The following is a 7,640-nucleotide window of genomic DNA, read 5'->3' as shown; positions in this document are numbered from 1 at the left end:
CTGATGCCATCACCTGCAACAGTAAAAGAAATGCAAAGGCTCGCGGGACGATTAGCAGCGTTGAACGGATTCTTGGCAAATCACGCTGCAAAGTCTTATCCGTTCATTAGCACACTGCGCAATTGTGCCAAGAAAAGCCACTTCCAGTGGACACCAGAAGTGGAAACAACCTTCAAGCAAATGAAGGAATGTCTAATTTAGTTGCCAACACTGAAAGCACTGCGAGAAAAAGAACCGATGATCTTATATTTATCCGCTGCAGAAGTAGCGGTTGGCGCAGTATTAATGGTAGAACAGGAGAACATTCAGACCCCAATATATTATATCAGTAAGATGCTAACTGGCCCAGAGACGCGCTACTCGATGATAGAAAAATTGGTCCTCGCGCTAGTACATGCATCACGACGCCTACGCCGGTATTTCTCTGGTCATGTTATTACAGTTCTCACCAATTACCACTTGGGGCAACTTCTATCCAAACCCGATGTCGCAGGGAGATTGGCTAAGTGGGCCATCGAGCTGGGAGGATACAATGTCCTATATAGACCGCGGCCAGCAATCAAAGGGCAAGTTTTAGCAGACTTCGCCACAGAAGTTCCATAGACAAAGTGCAGGAATGTGAAGCAATCCAAAACCTTGTTCCCGTTTTTGACGATAGGGTCTGGACGCTGCACACATATGGGGCTTCTAATGACGATGGAGCAGGCGCGGGCCTCCGATTGGTTAGCCCAGACGATCACGAGCTTACGTATGCGATACGCTTGGATTTCCGGAGCACAAACAACGAGGCAAAATATGAAGCGTTTCTAGCAGGCCTACGTTTGGCGCTTAAAATGGGAGCAAAAAATCTTGAAGCTCACATCGATTCAAAGTTAGTGGCCGAGCAAGTTAACGGGAACTATGATGCAAAGGGCGAAGCCATGGCATTATAACTAAGCAAATTAGCTGCCACCAGTTTTAGACATCTAGCAAAAGAAGTGCGCATCGAGGTATTGTCCAATCCTTCCGTTCCTCTTAAACAAGTAAACATCGTAGAGGTCGGCAACCCATCCTGGATGTCCCCGATCATCATGTACCTACAGCATGGAAAACTCCCGGAAGGAAAAGCGGAAGCGAGGAAGATCCAGAACAAAGCAATAAATTACGAAATGGCAGACGGAATTCTGTACCTAAAGTCATTTATGGGACCACTCCTACGCTGTGTTGACAAAACAAATGCGCAGTACTTAGTCAGGGAAATCCATGAAGGCTTATGTGGGATACATGCCGGACCGCGCATGGTAGTAGCAAAAATTATGAGCGCAGGCTACTATTGGCCGGGGATGCATGTGGATGCGGTGAATTATTACGAAAAAATGCGCAGCTTGTCAGCGCCACGCGCCAAAAACCCTCCGTCCAAAGAATCCACTCGTACCGGTCACATCCGCCTAGTGTTAGTGCATCTACGTCTGCTGACTACGTCATTCATCAAGTCATGAAGATTGAGGAGATCAGAGATGACACAAAATCCTAGAATAGGTTATTTGTATATGGACCGTTTTTGTGGACATGTCTAGGATCGCTTATGTGTCTTTGTAATGTTCTGGATCGCCTATTTGAACATGATGTGGATCGCTTATAGTGCTTTGAGGGGGAACCGCTCATACGGACATGTCGTATGAGCGGTCCATGATGTCTATATAAACCTAGGGGCGATCTAGCACATAGGAGTAGTGTTTTTTCTTCCGGCGAGCCACGAAGTGCTGTTAGACCTTGTAAAAGTACTTGAAATCAATACAACAGCGATATTAAAGTGAATACAGCTTCAATTGCACCAGGTTATTAGTTTCCGCCTCTTAATCTGGACGAGAGCTTCTCTGAACGACTCGTGAGGTCAGAAAACGAACCTACAAGTGGTATCAGAGCTCAGGAGGAGGAGTTCTTGCCGTTGTAGCTGCTATTCTTCTGATTTTCTACACTTTCTTCATTTTTCAAAAATTTTTCACGGTGAAATCGGCTCAAATTTGCACAGTATGTTCGGAATCATAGACTAATAAAGCCTTGAAAGTTTCAGCTTCAAATTCGACCTAGAAAGGTGTTTATTTTGGTGAATCGCTTTTTCGGATCGCTCATTAGGTGACGTAAGCCTTGGAATCGCTCGAAATTTTTGTTCTGGATCGCTCATTCGACAATTTCAGAACCGCTTATTCGTTCAATCTTTCTGGATCGCTCGAATTAAAAGTCTTGGACCGCTCGAACAAAGTGTTGTGAACCGCTTTTAGTGACTAGCTTGAACCGCTCGAAAGGTTTATAGAGGAACCGCTCGAACAGACACTTTGCTTGGATCGCTTATCAGTCAACATTATTGGACCGCTTATTAGTCCGATCGCTCGAGTGGACATAGTGTGTGGACCGCTCATTTAGATAATTAGTTATTTCATTGGACTGCTCTTGTGGACTGTTGTATAAGACTTGAAATTGTTGAGAACTTGTGAACATTTGAAAGATGGATACTGAATTTTATAATGCCTTTGCTACTTCGACCTCGATTACACAAAGTGCTTTGATCGAAAATGAAACCGGAACGTCTCAGAAACCACCGAAACTCATGGATATTGATGATTACAATGGGTGGTCAGAACGATTCGGAAATTGGGTAGAAGCTTATCATCTTGATGCATGGGAACACACCGAAGTACCATATACTAAACCCACGAAAGACAATGTTGTGAATGGTACTCCACTAACACTTAGGGAAATGAGTACTATGGATAAGAAGAAATATCGAGATGAGAAGCTTATGGTGAGTCTACTTCAGCAGGCGATAAAAGAAGATATTCTGATCTTGCTTCAACATGACGGAACTGCATATTCAATTTGGACAGAGTTAGAAGCAAAGTTTACAGGAAGTGATGAAATGTTAAGAAACAAAATGTCGCTCATGAAAAAGGAATTTGATCTGTTTAGGGGATTGAAAAATGAAACCACCAAACAAATTATTGACAGATATTGTAATTTGGTGAAAAATATGACAAAATTGGGTGTTAAGAAAGATACTGATGAATTAATTGAAAAACTTGCAGATGCGCTTCCATATGAAATCTGGGGAACATTCTTAATGATGCTGAAGTCAAACAAAGAAGAATACAAAAAAATGAAACTAGGAGACTTCATCAAGCATTTAGAAGCACAAGAGATGGAGCAGAGAAAGATCGCTAGGATGAAGAACTACGATGGAGAGCAGGATATCAGTCTGTACTACAAGCATGGTGCTACTGATTCAACAAAGTTTTCTCCTAAGATCGAAACTGCTTACAGTGTTAAAGATTCTGCTGAGAAGACAACACCCCAGGGATCAAGCGGCAGCACAAGATTCTCATCTTTTGATCCTAACATTTCTGTAACAAAGAGTGGTAGAAAACTTCAGTGTAACATTGTGTTGAGTCTTGAAAATGATCAAGACTACTCTGAAGATATTGCTAAAAACCAAATGTCTTTGTTAGGAATGATTCTAGAATCTTATAGTTGTTTTGTTGCAGGAAAGATCGGCAATCCAATGCTCACGAAAGAGGATTACGATCAAATTGATGCTGAAGAAATGGAGTTGAGGGATATAAAATGGTGTATGGCGAGTGTGATGAGACGCGCTGAAAAGTTCAAACAAATTACTGGCCGTGATGATTTTCGTGATGCAAATGTTTCAGCTTTAGGTTTTGACAAATCTAAAGTTACATGTTTTCGTTGCAGGGAGAAGGGGCATTTCAAGAGGTAATGTAAAAACCGTGAAGCTACCGGTGCCCAGAATCCTTTCGGAAACAATGATTATCACAAGAAGGCCATATATCATCAAATCACTCAACCAGCACCACAGCATCAGGCACAAACAGCTCATGGAAGAGATGTGATTGATAAAAAGGCTTGTGTTGTTAGTCAGGGAAAGTATGATAATTTTACTTGGGAAAAGTATCTTCCAAAAGAAAGCAAAGTATGTGTAGCTGAACAAAATGACGAGAAGATGGCTGAAGGATTTACTTGGGATGATTTTTGTCAAGATCAAGATTTTATGGCCAAAAATACTTCTCATGCTTTCTTTGCTAATGCTTATGATTTGAAATGTGCAGAAAGGTGCAGAAAAGTCATGGAAGCTGCTGAAGAGAGACGAAGACAGATCAGAGAGGAGGCTGAAGAGGAGAAGAGATTGAAGGAAGAAGCAAAAGCGGAAAAATTGAGGAGAGCTCGATTTTTAAATTCAAGCAAGACAGTCAAAGAGGTTCCTGAATTCGAGATTAAAGTAGAGGCTGAACCAGTCATGGTCCCAGAAAAATGCATGAATTGTGATTCGTTGATAAAGCAGAACAATGAGTTGTTGCACAACATTCACAAGCTGAAAGAATCGTATGATACAATGAACAGAGAAATCAACAAATATACAGATTCTGATGGTGAACAAGCTGAAGCTATGAACACTTTGAAAATAGCTTATCTGAGACAGCTTGATACAGCAAATTATAACATTAAGAAGTGTGCAGATCTCGAGCTTCAGTTAGCGACACAAAAGATAGAAACTGAGAAAGTCAAGAAATTATTGGACAGCTACTCATGTTCTACTTTTGTTGTTGACAGGATTTATCCGGTGGTGAAAGATTTGAAAACATTCGAAGGAGTGAAGATTTTTGAAGAAGAAAAATCCGTGACAAAAGATGAAGAAAAAGTGAAAGCTTCTGGTAAGAAACCGAGTGTATCCTACAATAGATGTCCGCCCCCGGTCGAAAATGGATATTCACCCCGAAATCCTAATTCAGAAAGAGTCAATAAAGCGATCAATCTGAAATGGGAGTCTGGGCTGTCGGATAACTTGCCAGAAAGTATCGATGTCACGTACACGTCATCAGACACTGATCATGAGTCAAAGTTGATAAAAAGTGTGGTCGATCAGGTGTTAGACAAAGATGACAATGAGGAGTCAAAACCCGAGTCAAAGTCTGGGTCCAGTGCGTCAAAGCAAACAGTCAAAAAGGACAAATGGGTTTATGACAAAGAGTTTTTACTTTCGAAATCTAATTTGAATGATGAATCAGTCAAAGTAGCATATACTTTGAAGGGTTCTGACAAATTATATTCAGATGAAAGTTTTCCAATAAGAAGTGTCAGACTTGAAATGATTCAAAAGGTTTTCAAAATAATAGAAATCAATATTTCTGAAATAAAAGATTTTGATCTTAATAGAAAACCTAAACAGTACACTTCAAGAGATCAACAAAGAATTAACAAGAAAATGGGTTACAATTGTGGTTACAGTTTTCAACAGAAATCAAACCATAATCGTAATTTCAAAAAGAAAGGTCTCGGTTTTATTCCACCGAAAAACTATAAAAATGAAAAATTTTATAAACCAAAAAATATGTTTGTTTCAGGGAAAACTTCGGAAGCTGAAAAAGAAAAATTATTCAGAAATCAGACAAATCAGGAATTCCTTGCCAAGAAGCAAGAAGAACCAAAGAAGACCGAAGTTCTGAAGAAGGTTGAAAAGAGATCCTGTTTTCAGTGTAAAGCTGTTGGTCATCTTGCGAAGGATTGTCCGAAGACATTCAGACCAAAACAGGAAATCTCGAGAAAAATGAAAGAAAAAGTTGTTGAAACAACTGAACTATCAACCCGGAAGTTTACAGGCTTTGAGAATTCAACTTATGAAAAAGGAGAATCTTCAAAGAGTGCTTCCAAATGCATAGCCAAAGAATCAAATCAGAAATGGGTTGTGAAAGGTTCAGTTAACAGTTCTGGTGATGAATCTGTTTCCATAAAATCAGAGGAGCCATGTGTTGAAGGAAAGGTTGTAAAGAAAATTCCGAAAGTGGACGATGTGCATTTTCCGCCACTACATGCTAACAATTACAAATCTAAAATCGGAAAAGTTGATGTTCCAAATCAATTTTATTCAGACAAGAAGAAAATTGATGTTGGAAAAACTTTCAACGGCAATGTAAAACGCATCTTTGGAAAAATGGCCAGTGGTAAGGCACAAAGCATTCAGGAGTTTTATGCTTCCAAAGGATGGGTTTACAGGTCGGTTGAAAAGAGGGATGAAAATGATGAGGTTACACCCAAGGATGGTCAGGATTGGGTGGATATATTTTTCCAAGAATAAAATCCTGACTTGCCGGAGATCCCAAGATGGTATTGTGGATCATGAATCGGCATCTTTCTAAATCTGTTTGTGTAGTTGCAGGACTTGCCGGAACTCCCAGGTTTGTAAGCGAGGAGTAGGAATCGGCATCTTGAGAATTCAACCTAAAGATGGTAATTGGTTGAAAAACAGGTTTGAAGAGCTTGAATTGCTAAACTTACAAGTGGTTGTATGGTAATGATTGGAGTAGATCTTACAAGTGGTTAAATCAAGGTCATTAAATTGGACTTGATTTAATTATCATTCAAGAATTTGGTAAACAAAATGATGATTTGAACCCCATTTTTACAAAAGGTAAAAGCAATCAAACTTATTTTCCGAAAAAAAACCATTCTGATTAAAACAAACTTAAGTGTTTTGAAATCATTATGGGAAAATAGTTTGTTGTGAGGGGGAGTTCTGATTGTTTAAGCCAAACGGATGGAGAATTGAAGTGTTTTGATATCAATTGTCATGTTCTGTACAGTTTGTTTTCAATTTTCTTTAAGATGTATTTGAATTTTAGGGGGAGTAAGAATTTTTAGAAAATCCAAAAACATCAGAAAATTTGAAAAAGCCAAAAACATGATAAAATCAAAAATGAGTCTTGTTGCGTAAAAGAGGAAATGATAGTACATCAGTGAACTATCACAGCACGCTAAAGAATTGTAGTGTCAAAATGTGATAAACAATCTTACTGCGGATGTGTCAGTAGATTTTCACACATTTAGTAGATTGAAACGAGATATAAACCTCTAAATCAAACTTGCTTAATTCGTGGGTAACTATTCTTGGATATATGGGTAACCCCCGAAATCTTGTTTGAAAGGTCCCGTATTCTGAGATACTAGGTCTTTATGCTCAGTGATATCTGGGGTATTCTGTATGGAAGTACTGACCTAGTCCCCGAATAATACTTTCTGCAAAAAGCTTTGAAATATAAGCGCCACCCTCAGCAAACTGATTAAACAATAAAATTGGTAATCTTTGCTGTTGTAACAAAAGATCCTCTAAAGGGGACCCACCGAAAAGTCGAAGCCGTCATCTCTCTGCGTATACGGAAGTATCGACCTGAGCTCTCACGGCCCTCGCACATTACCCCTTTACAGATATCATCTGTGGTATACTCACCTGTAAGACTGAATATTTGGGATCTAGATACGGGAGTATATTCGAGTGGAGTGATACACAATTAAGGTTAAGTCTTTAAAACATTAATATCGTATCTCGAATCGATTGAAATTTGTGTTGAAAATTTAAGTGGACAAACATACGGACAATCTAGGTAAATTGTTTAGAACTTAATATGTAATCAAGCTTAACGGTGTTTGTGATATGTTTCATAACTGATATGATCCTCTTGCACAAACTCACAAATATAGTGTCTGTAAATATTTCATTTTCTGCATTTACTTTCATTCCTGAAAATCCAAAAAGATTTTTGGTGTGTTTTAGCATAAATTTTGAAAAATCAAAAAGATTTTCGACAATTGATGTT

This window comes from Helianthus annuus, chromosome 16, assembly GCF_002127325.2.
Source record: "Helianthus annuus cultivar XRQ/B chromosome 16, HanXRQr2.0-SUNRISE, whole genome shotgun sequence".
Taxonomy (NCBI): domain Eukaryota; kingdom Viridiplantae; phylum Streptophyta; class Magnoliopsida; order Asterales; family Asteraceae; genus Helianthus; species Helianthus annuus.
The sequence above is the reverse complement of the archived record's forward strand: the minus strand, read 5'-3'. Positions refer to the sequence as shown.